Source organism: Scyliorhinus torazame, chromosome 16, assembly GCF_047496885.1.
Source record: "Scyliorhinus torazame isolate Kashiwa2021f chromosome 16, sScyTor2.1, whole genome shotgun sequence".
Lineage (NCBI taxonomy): Eukaryota > Metazoa > Chordata > Chondrichthyes > Carcharhiniformes > Scyliorhinidae > Scyliorhinus > Scyliorhinus torazame.
In genome coordinates this window covers 158,093,858-158,105,011 of record NC_092722.1, presented here as the reverse complement: position 1 = coordinate 158,105,011, position 11,154 = coordinate 158,093,858, and positions in this window count along the sequence as shown.

The following is an 11,154-nucleotide window of genomic DNA, read 5'->3' as shown; positions in this document are numbered from 1 at the left end:
AGAGCATTTGGAAAATCTGGAGGCTGTCCTTAAACGCCTTTCGGAGGCTGGAGTCCGTTTACGTCACACAAAGTGCGTATTTCAGGCAAAAGAAGTAGTCTACCTAGGTTATCGGGTGGACCGCGAGGGTCTGCACCCCGTCGCAGAGAAGGTGCGTGCAATTCAACATGCCCCCACCCCGACTGACACTTCGCATCTTCGTTCTTTTCTCGGTCTCGTAAACTATTACGGGAAGTTCCTCCCCAATCTGGCAACTACACTGGCCCCCCTGCACCTGCTGCTAAAGAAAAATCACACCTGGGTTTGGGGTCAGCCGCAAGAAACCGCTTTCCGGCGGGTAAAGCAACAATTGTCGTCGTCTGGGTTACTAACCCACTATGATCCGGGAAAGCCTTTGCTCGTCACATGTGATGCATCCCCGTATGGTATTGGGGCTGTCCTGTCCCACAAGATGGAGAATGGGGCCGAGCGGCCGATAGCTTTTGCCTCCCGCACATTGACTGCAGCGGAGAAAAGGTACGCGCAGATCGAGAAGGAGGGCCTGGCAGTGGTTTTCGCGGTGAAACGCTTCCACCAGTATGTGTACGGCTGCCATTTCACTATCGTGACTGATCATAAGCCCCTGCTGGGACTCTTCAGAGAGGATAAGCCAATACCGCCCATTGCTTCTGCACGGATCCAGCGCTGGGCTTTGTTGCTTGCTGCATATGAGTATTCTCTGGAGCACAAACCAGGTACGCAGATAGCAAATGCCGACGCACTGAGCCGATTGCCTTTATCGACCGGCCCCATGTCGACCCCCACGACCGGTGAGGTGGTCGCAACCCTAAATTTTATGGACACCTTGCCTGTCACGGCATCACAGATCCGTGAGTGGACCCAGACGGAGCCAGTCCTGTCAAAGGTTCGACACATAGTCCTGTATGGTGGGCAGCATAGACAGCTCCCAGGCGAGTTGCGGGCATTTTCCTCCAAGCTGTCAAGAGTTCAGCGTGGAAGACGGCATCCTCTTGTAGGGGACGCGTGTGATTGTCCCGGAAAAAGGCCAGGAGCTGATATTATCAGACTTGCACAATGGGCATCCGGGCGTGACCAAGATGAAAATGTTGGCCCGGAGTTATGTCTGGTGGCCAGGCCTCGACACCGACATTGAGAAGGTGGCCCAAAACTGCTCCATTTGCCAGGAGCATCAGAAGCTTCCGCCAGCCGCGCCCCTACATCACTGGGAATGGCCAGGGCGGCCTTGGGCACGCTTACATGCAGATTTCGCAGGCCCTTTTCAGGGATCCATGTTCCTGCTACTAATTGACGCCCAGTCCAAATGGCTGGAGGTGCATAAATGCAGGGGACAACGTCCTGCGCAACAATTGAAAAAATGCGTTTATCATTTAGCACGCATGGCCTCCGAGGTGCTGGTCACGGATAATGGCACTCCATTCACGAGTGAGGAGTTTGCTAGGTTTACAAAGATGAACGGCATCCGCCATATCCGCACTGCCCCTTATCACCCGGCTTCAAATGGGTTGGCAGAGCGTGCACTGCAAACATTCAAAAGAGGCCTAAAGAAGCAGTCTTCCGGATCAATGGACACGAGACTGGCTCGGTTTTTGTTTACGTACAGGACCACCCCCATACAGTGACTGGGGTAGCTCCCGCAGAACTCCTAATGGGCCGGAGACTTCGCACCCTCCTTAGTATGGTCTTCCCGGAAATTGGCGCAAAAGTACGCTGCACACAAGAACGGCAGGGACCGGGATCGTCTCGGCATCGTCCGATTCGGCAGTTTGCGCCCGGTGACCCAGTATTCATGCGGAATTTTGCTGGTGGTGCCCAATGGGTTCCTGGTGTAATCTTTCGCCAAACGGGCCCTATATCGTACCAAGTGCAAGCCCAGGGTCGTCTCCAGCGAAAACATGTAGACCACGTCCGGTCCAGAAGATCATCCCCGCAAAAGATTCCCTGCCCCCGGAGCTCAGTTCAACAGCGGCAAAGACCAGAAACACGGGAAGGTAGTCCTCCAAATCTTCCACTGGTGCCTCACTCGAAGCCTGCGCAGGTCGTGACGGGACCGAATGGGGATAGAGACGCTGACATGACGGAGGCAGCAGACTCTGACTCCGAGATGGAGACACAGGATGAATCAGAGGGGGAATCCTCGAGTCCACAGGCCGTGGATGTACAACCGCGCCGTTCATCACGGAAGCGCCGGTCTCCGTCTCGTTATACGCCGCCTGATCCAGCGCCACGTGCAAATGGCGTCCGGCCTGCGGCCAAACGTGTTCGACGCCTTCCTTCGCCAGGGCCTACGGTGGATTCCTTGGACTTTGTGGGGGAGGGATGTTATAACCTGCCTACTGACGATTGGCTGGGGACTAATGACTATCCCACAATCCTACGGGAGTATGAACTTCCCCAATGAGGGGGGCGGAGAAACTCCTACTATAAATAAGCTGGCCAGTCCAGGAACCAGGAGGAAGGAGAAGGTAGCAAGGGAAGTTACTGCTACTGTTATGTATATATTGTTATAGTAAATAAACGTTATTATTTTGTATCCTTAAAACTCGTGCTGGATTCTTCGGGGCCCTTACAAAAAAGGGAGGAAGACAGAAGGCTGAAGAAGTGCAGACCAGGGAACCAGGATCAGAAAAAAGGCAGAAAAAAACTGCGCCATGGACTCATTTGATGAGGATTGTGAGACATGGAATTCTTATGAGTCAAGGTTCCAATTGTATCTTGTAGAAAATCAGACATCAGAAAACATGCATGCTGCAATTTTTCTCAGCTTGGTTTGATGAAAAACATTTGCCTTGTTACAACATTTGTGTACCTTGTGTTGCCTATTATGTATTTTCTATTATTTCCTTTGCTTTTCATGTACTTAATGATCTGTTGAGCTGCTCGCAGAAAAATACTTTTCACTGTACCTCTGTATACATGACAATAAACAAAATCCAAATCTAGTTCACCCAGCTGAACCAGCTTGAAAAGACATTTCTCTCCCCATCGCTGTTGATAGCTGAAAAATTCTGCTTCCACCATCATGCTCAAGAAGAAGAGGAAAGCATTTTGCAATTCGTAGCAACACCACATAAATTAGCAAAGTACAGTGAATTTGGTCAAACACTTGATGCACCTCGAGACATATTTATCGGTGGACTCAGAAATGAAGCCACCCAACAGGAACTGTTGATTTAAGGTGCATTAACCCTGAAGGCTGCTGTGGAAATTGCTACTTCCATGGAACTCGCAGTGAAAGAGGTTTCGTTGATTGGAATCCAAGCAAAAGTTCATAAGGTGGAGGCTGCTAAAAGCAAGTCTGCAAAATCTACCGCGTCATCGCTGTACTCAAGTGGGGCATTAGCAAAAGAATGTTAGAGTCAGGATAATAAATGCAAAAATTGTGGTGATGTAAGCCACATTGCCAAGGCATGTTGGTCACGCCAATCTTTATCAGCACAAAAGAAGTGTACCGAGAAAAACACAGCCAAGTCTGTTAGTCGAGTTTACCAGTTTAGTGATGGAACCGAAAGACTCACTAGGGGACAATGTGTCAAGTCAACTTCAATAATTCAAGCTTGATTTCTTGTCAGTGCAAGGTGTTCAGCAACACTTTTGATGGAAATACTGTCAAAATGGAAGTGGATATGGACATCGCAGTGTCACTAATACCTGAGACAATATACAGTCAGAAGATAAAACATCTACCTTTACAACCATCAAGTGTTGTCCTATGGATGTACACAGAACAGCTTGTACCACTAAAGGGATGAAGTCTGGTGAATGTGGAAGTTCACAGTCAAAAAGTGGAGTTGCCTCTCTACGTTGTCCAAGGAAACATTCTAGCCTTGTTTGGTAGATCATGGTTAAGAAAGATAAAACTCAACCAGGCCACTGAGAACCAACTAGTTTATTCAAAGAATGATCTGCAACAAATTCTGAACAACTTCTACAAGGGTATTTGAAGAGTCATTGGGCTCAATGACTGGAGTTGAAGTAAAATCAATCTAGCTAGACAGTGCACCAAAATGTCTTAAAAGCATGAACCAAACCATACACTATCAGGCCAAAAGTAGAAGAAGAACTTAAAAGATTAATTCAGACAGAACTCATTGAACCCAGTACCACCAGTGATTGGGTGACACAAATAGTTCCTGTGATAAAGCGTGAGGATTCAGTAAGAATATGCAAAGATATTAAAACCACAATCAACCCAGCATTGTGTGCAGAGCACTATCCTCTCCTTTTTATTGAAACTTTATTCACTGGACTCTCAGGAGGCCAAAGCTTTAGCAAAATAGATCTTTTTCAGGTATATCTTCAGATTAATGTGGCTGCAAATCACAACCGCTACTTACCACAATGAAACTTCATTTGGGATAACCTCAGCATCTGCTCTTTTTCAGAGACCCAGGAATCAAATTCTTTGTGGGCTATCTGGTATGCAATGTTTCTTAGATGGCATTCTTATTACAGGTTCAAACGATGAAAACATCTAAGGAGTATGGAAGTTACACTGACATGATTAGTCACAATCTTAGAGTCAAGAAAAAAAATGTATGAATTTCTAAGTCTTCTGTCAACTATCTGGGTCATATCGTTGACAAAGATGGTTTACATAAAGAACCAAATAAGATGGCTGAGATCCGAGAAGCTCCACGTCCACAGAATGTGGCATAGTTGAGGTTGTTTTTAGGATTCTTAATTACAGTGCAAAATTCATTCCTAACTTATCAACGATGCTGAATCCATTGCACTTTTCTTTGTGTCAAAAAAGCAATGCACTGAACCGAAGAATGTGAAGGTGCTTATCAAAATGTCAAAGACATTTTAAAGAACTTTGTGTTACTGGTGCACTACAAAACAATGCTGAGGTTGCAGCTTGCTTGAGATGCATCACCCTATGGGGTTGGCGCAGTTGTCTTGTGCATAATGCCCTCAGGAGAGGAACGACCAATAGCATTTGCCTCAAGAACACTAACTAGTGCAGTATACAATTACACTCAGCTAGAAAAAGAAGCATTGAGCATCATTTTCGACGTAAGAAGGTTTCACCATTATCGTTACGGACATCATTTTATACTTTTTACTGACCATCGGCCCTTTGCTACAATCTTTGGGTCATATAAAGTATTCCTTGTTTAGCAGCTAGTAGGTTATAGTGATGGTCTTTGATTTTGTCAGCACACGGTTATGATATCCAGAAGCATAAATCAGAGCAGCACACAATTGCGGATGCTTTATCCAGACTGCCATTACAAGTCAACCAAGAATCTGAAGAAAATGTCATAAATATCTTCTATCTTTGGCACGTGGATAATGTACATGTGACTTCATCTCAAGTACAGAGATTTATAAGAACTGATCCAGTGATAGGGAAGGTTACGGATATGATCATAAAAGGTTTGTTAACAAACGTGAATTGGAAGAATCCAGACTTCAAGCCCTACATCACGAGAAGATTTGGGTTGACAGTCCAGAGTGGAGCTTTGCTACGGGGGCTTCGAGTGATTATTCCTCCATGCCTGTGCAACAAAATCCTTGATCAGCTACATGAGGAACATCTTGGAGTGTGAGGATGAAGGAATAGGCACGCAGTTATTTTTGGTGATGGGGATTAGATGCCCAAATTGTGGAGAAGGTGGGACAGTGCCAACCCTGTGTTAAATTAAGGACTACTCCAACTCTGCAACCTTTACATTCATGGGAATGGCACAGCCATGGCAGAGAATACATATTGACTAGGCTGGTCCAACTGTAGGTCATTTGTTCCTAGTGGTGGTCAACGCATACTCAAAATGGCCAGAAGTCGCAATCATGAAATCAACGACAACTGAAAAAAAACACTGAAAGACTAGATGAGGTTTCACAAGGTTCAGAAGGCTGGAGCATCTTGAAAGCCAAACTAAACTTCATGACTCGCTCTGAAAGCTTCTCCTCGTGGTATCACTGCATAAATCTTGCACTTCTTTATAATTTCCTTACAAATTTGTTCCTCTACATATGAACATATGAATTAGGAGAAGGATAGGCCGCTCGGTTCACTGAGCCTACTTCGCCATTCAATGAGATCGTGATGGGATCCTCAACACCACATTCTCACCAACTCCCGATAACCATTCACCCCCTTGCTGATCAAGAATATATCTACCTTTGTCTTAAAATATTCAAAGACTGGGCAAAATTTCCCATTTCGGAGACCATGAGCCAGATTCTCCGGTCGCCGACGACGAAATTGCATTCGGCGAACGGCTGGAGAATCAAAGTTCTAAACCGAATCTGGCGCGGCGCTACTTTCACGATGCTCCGGCCCCTCCAAAGTGGCGTACTTGGCGAGTACGCCCCCTGATGCTGCACCCCCGATCGGCCGAGTTCCCGACGGCGTCGATCGCATGTGGTATCATCCATCAAGAACTCATGTTAGCCTCTGGCTGCTGTTGAGTAAAGAGTCAAGAGATCTGCTCCTTTTCCCAAAACCTTTATTTTTCTTTGAACACACTCAGCACCAAACTCTATCATCACATCTTATGCCCTAAAGGCCACCTGTAGCCTCTTTACATTTCAGTGCCAATTATTGGATTAATGAGACATCTAATTGGAATGTTTCTTAACCCATTACTTAACAGTCTCCCCTTCCTTGGAGAAAAACATAATTTGTTGAAAACAAAATTTCAAGAAACTCAAAAACACATGCAATTTCCCCCCTCATTTTATTTTTAAAGGAAATAAAAACAAACAGTCACAGAAACAGACGCCCTTCATTAACAATATCCAAAGATTTATGTGAACTAGCCCCTCTTTTCTTGAAACTGTCGGACAATTGATAGCTACTGTCGACCCATTGAATTTTTGCTATCTCCCCTCTGTGCAACATCTGCTTCAAACTTGCGATGTCTATCCTTAGCCTTTTCTCATTGACACTTTTTGTAGAGTGCACATTTTCCCACAGGTATTTATTGTCAATGTGACACTCAATGGGTATGTTACCCAAATCCCCTAATCCCCAAATGTCTATCAATATCTGAGATATACAAAAGACCATATCTACCGCCTCTACAAGGCTTAAAGTCTCAGCAGCCAAAGTGCTTTTGACCACCCTCCTTATTTTCTTTGTTTTTCACACAAGAGGGCAACATTTACCATTGTTCCCCAAAAGGAAAATGATAAAACCTCCTGCGCTTGAAACCCCATCACATAAATTTGTATAGGACGCATCACTATAAACTATAAGTTTCAAGATCACCGAAAACAGGGAACCTCAAAATACATTTCTTCATTTTTAGTTTGACCAATGCTTTATTTGCTCTCATTATGTCTTCTACTTTAGGATCATTCATTTTTGGACTCAACTCTAAGACATCAAAACTAACATCTGGTCTAATTTGTCTAACTAACCTATTTAGTTGCCCAATAAAGTACGCAATTGCTCTTTTTCCATCTTTGAAACCATTGCGTCTTTTTGTGAAACCCGACTACGACTAATTGTTATTGGGCTGATGCTCTCCAAATAAGATTGTTGACGTTAAGTTGCCCCTAACTTAGTCTGTCCGATTTCCAGTCCAATATATTTAAATGCACCGGAATCCTGACTTCCAACCCTGAATTCTTTTCTCAACCCAGAGATTACAATAGCTCCAAAATCACTAGTCCCACCCCACAAAAACTCATCGACATGCAAGATAAAGATGCCAGAAAGATTTCCATTATGGTGCCAGTAAAACATTGCCAGATCTGCTTTCAACTGGCAACAGCCTAACTTTAACAAAACTGACCTGACCGAAAAATACCAGACTCTAGACAAATCATTTAATCCATATACACATTTGTTCAACTTCCAGAGTACCCCTTCTGTGTTAGCTGACTCATTAGGAGGACATAGAAAAATGTCTCTCTGAAGCTGATGCCCCTGCAAAAAGGCAGCTTTTATATCTATAGATTTGCATTCCCATGCCTTTGTGGCTAATAGAGCCAAGAAGATCTTTAAAATAACCTTTCCTGCCTTAGGTGAATCTACCCTTAAATCCTGATCTTCTACATTTTCTTCAAATCCCCTTGCTACAAGCCTGGCATTTGCCTTATAAGTTCCATATGGAAGAACCTTTTCCTTGCAAATCCATCTGTGGGATAGAGCTCTTTGTCCCCTGTCCGGTACTTCCGTGTATACCCCAAATTCACTACAACTATGCAGTTCTTGCTGTTTGGCATCTTTGATAACTTTTCCATCTAATTTATTGGAGGCCACCAAAATCTCATGTGTATGTGGGCTTCTGCTCCTAGTAGCATTCATAGTCTTACCCATGTTCTGAGGCCTTGACAAACTATGTTCCCTATCCCGCCTGATATCACGTTCTGTTCTGCTACTGCTTCATCTTTCCCTTCTGCTGTGGGATGTCCTTTCAATAGTTCTCGACCTTTTCCTGTGAACCTGTTCACCATCCAAAGTACTATCTGAGCTGGCACTGCGTTTCTGTGCCCTCCATTTTTGAACTTCGTGGTCCCAATCTATTGTCTTGACACCCTCCCCTGTATGCTGTACCTTCCACCAGTGTTTATACTTTCCAGTGGCCTTCCCTGCTCTACTAAGAACAGTGCATCCTTCCATTGACTAGACCCTTCAGGCAAGTATGTCACATTTGTACCAACTTTTGGCAGTCGTCCTTTCGGAAAAATGGCCTGTTCTAATTCATCAGAAGTATTGTGTTCCTCAACAGAAACCCTGTCTATATCAGTTAACTGGTCCTCATAGTTCTGTAACAAGTGCGTACCAGATGAACCTGGTTCCTCATCATGTTTGTCTGCTCTGTCTAAATTTGAAAATTTGTAATCTGTACCCATTATCCTTGATGAATGTACCCTAACAGTCTGATTGCCAGGTAGAGAAATAATTGTTTTGTCATCTATGCCTATGATCTTCCCTGGGCCTTTCCATTCATTAAAATTGTCTCTCTTAGAGTATACTGTGTCTCCTTGCTGAAAAACGGTCTTTGATGGCCGTACATTATGCCTTAAAGCTCTGCGAATTCTTTCAGAGACTTCCGCTTCCAAAAAAGCTTTTCTACTGCTATGTAATGCATTTAAATGCTCAGAAAATGTAGAACTAATTGTAGTCCCTTCCCAAGCTGGAGGCTGGTCATCCAAAATGGATGGAATTGAAAGATTTCTACCAAACACTAGTTGATAGGGACTATAGCCCCCAATCATCTGCAACAAATTCTTCACATGTACCGCCCATGCTAAGGCTGAATTTAACTTGCAATTTGGTCTATCTGCCAAAATTTTCCGGAGCATGTCATCTATTACTGCATGGTTTCTTTCACACACACCATTACTAAATGGGCTTTCCGCAGCCACATTCATAACTGTGATATTTACATTTTCACACATATCCCTAAACTCATCATTAGCAAATTCTCCCCTGTTGTCTGTAAGAAATTTTGCCGGTGGGCCCATTCCTGTCCCTATCCATTTTTCCACGATTTGATCCAGAATTACTCTCTTTTCTTTACTTTGTACAATGGTTGATTGACTAAATCTGGTTGCTAAATCTACAAAATGCAAAATAAATATATTGTTAGCTTTATCCCAGATCTTAAGGTCCATGTCCACAATGTTGTTAAAATCCCTGGCCAAAGGTAGGGTTACTATCGGTCGTGATCGTGTCCTTCAGTACTTCCTACAAACCTCACAGCGATTACTAACCTGTTCTATCAGCTTAGTATAGTCTTCACCCCTTAACCCTGCATCCTTTAATAAATCTTTCAGCCTCCGAGGAGATGGATGGGAAAATTGCCTATGCAGTTTTAATACAACAAGCTTTTTATCAGATAAAGTCCCATTTCCAGCTGTCAATAACATATCCTTAACAACTGCACCTGAAATATTATTTATCAGTAATGGAATACAATAGTGTCCCAACTGTGTAAATTGTAAGTCCACTGCCTTTCCAAAAACTGTTGCCTTATCCTGTTCCATCTCCAGTTTCATGTGTGCTATCTTCATCAACGGTCTGTTCAGAAGCAAGGGTATCTCACGGTATACAACATCCGTGCTAATGAAATGATTCACTCCGGCAATATTGCAACGGATCACCACTCTTTTCAGCTACCTCAGAGTATTATCATCCCCAAACCTGAAACTTGTGGAACTTTCAAATTCCTTAACCTTGTTACGATTTTCAGCATTCAAAGAGTCCAGGTAACATTTTAACCAGTCAATTCCACACACAGTAGATGTGCAGCCACTGTCCAATACAGCACAATTGAAGGATTCTGCAACCAACACCCTCATTACCGGAGTAAAACTGCTTGTTAATAGGACAATGCTTTCTTTCTGGTCACTATCTTTTTCCTCTTCTGACTCTTCCATTTCATGTGTCGCTTCAAACACTGTATTATAACGTGTTGGGACAGTTGAAAACATAATGGTATTGAGAGTCACACCAAAAACATCAATTTATCATACTCTGGGCATTTTCCTATTTCCATTCTCCATGTCCCTCCTCCTATTATAGGTTTTAAATGGGTTTCTATCCTCATAATTTCAGGGTCCCGATCTCCTTCCATATTCTCGTAATCTGTTCGTAGCCGTATGATCTTGCCATCCTGTCAGTATGTATCTTCCATAGTCTGCTTTATTGCTGACTGACCCATTTGTGACATACGAGCCATAGGAATTGAATGTTTCCCCAGGAACTTCTTTAAGGTCTCTATCATCTGATCGAACAAGGTATCATTATCCGCAAACCTAACTCCTGTCAAAACTAGGAGCCTATCCATATTGGACACTCTAGCACAGTCCAGTAACTTAAATGCCAACACAGACTGTGGAAATTCCAGGCGATGTCTGTGCAGCCTTCTGTATAGTCTGCTAAATTCCATTATGCAGTCCCCAATAGAGATATCCTCTGTTTTCCGGAATCTATCGAATTCTGACCAGACTTCATACGCACTTAACAAGTCCTCCTTTTTGATAAATCTTATCCATAAACTGTAATAGAGTCTCCAGACCCTCTTCTGAGTCTAACTCTTTCAATTCCAGTTCAGACAATACTTTGCCTCGGATTTTACTCTCATAAGGAAGAGAAAGAGCCAATGCCATACCTTTTCCTCTTTCCCAAGGCAGTTACCTAAGTCCACATAACAACTCACGTCGCCATTG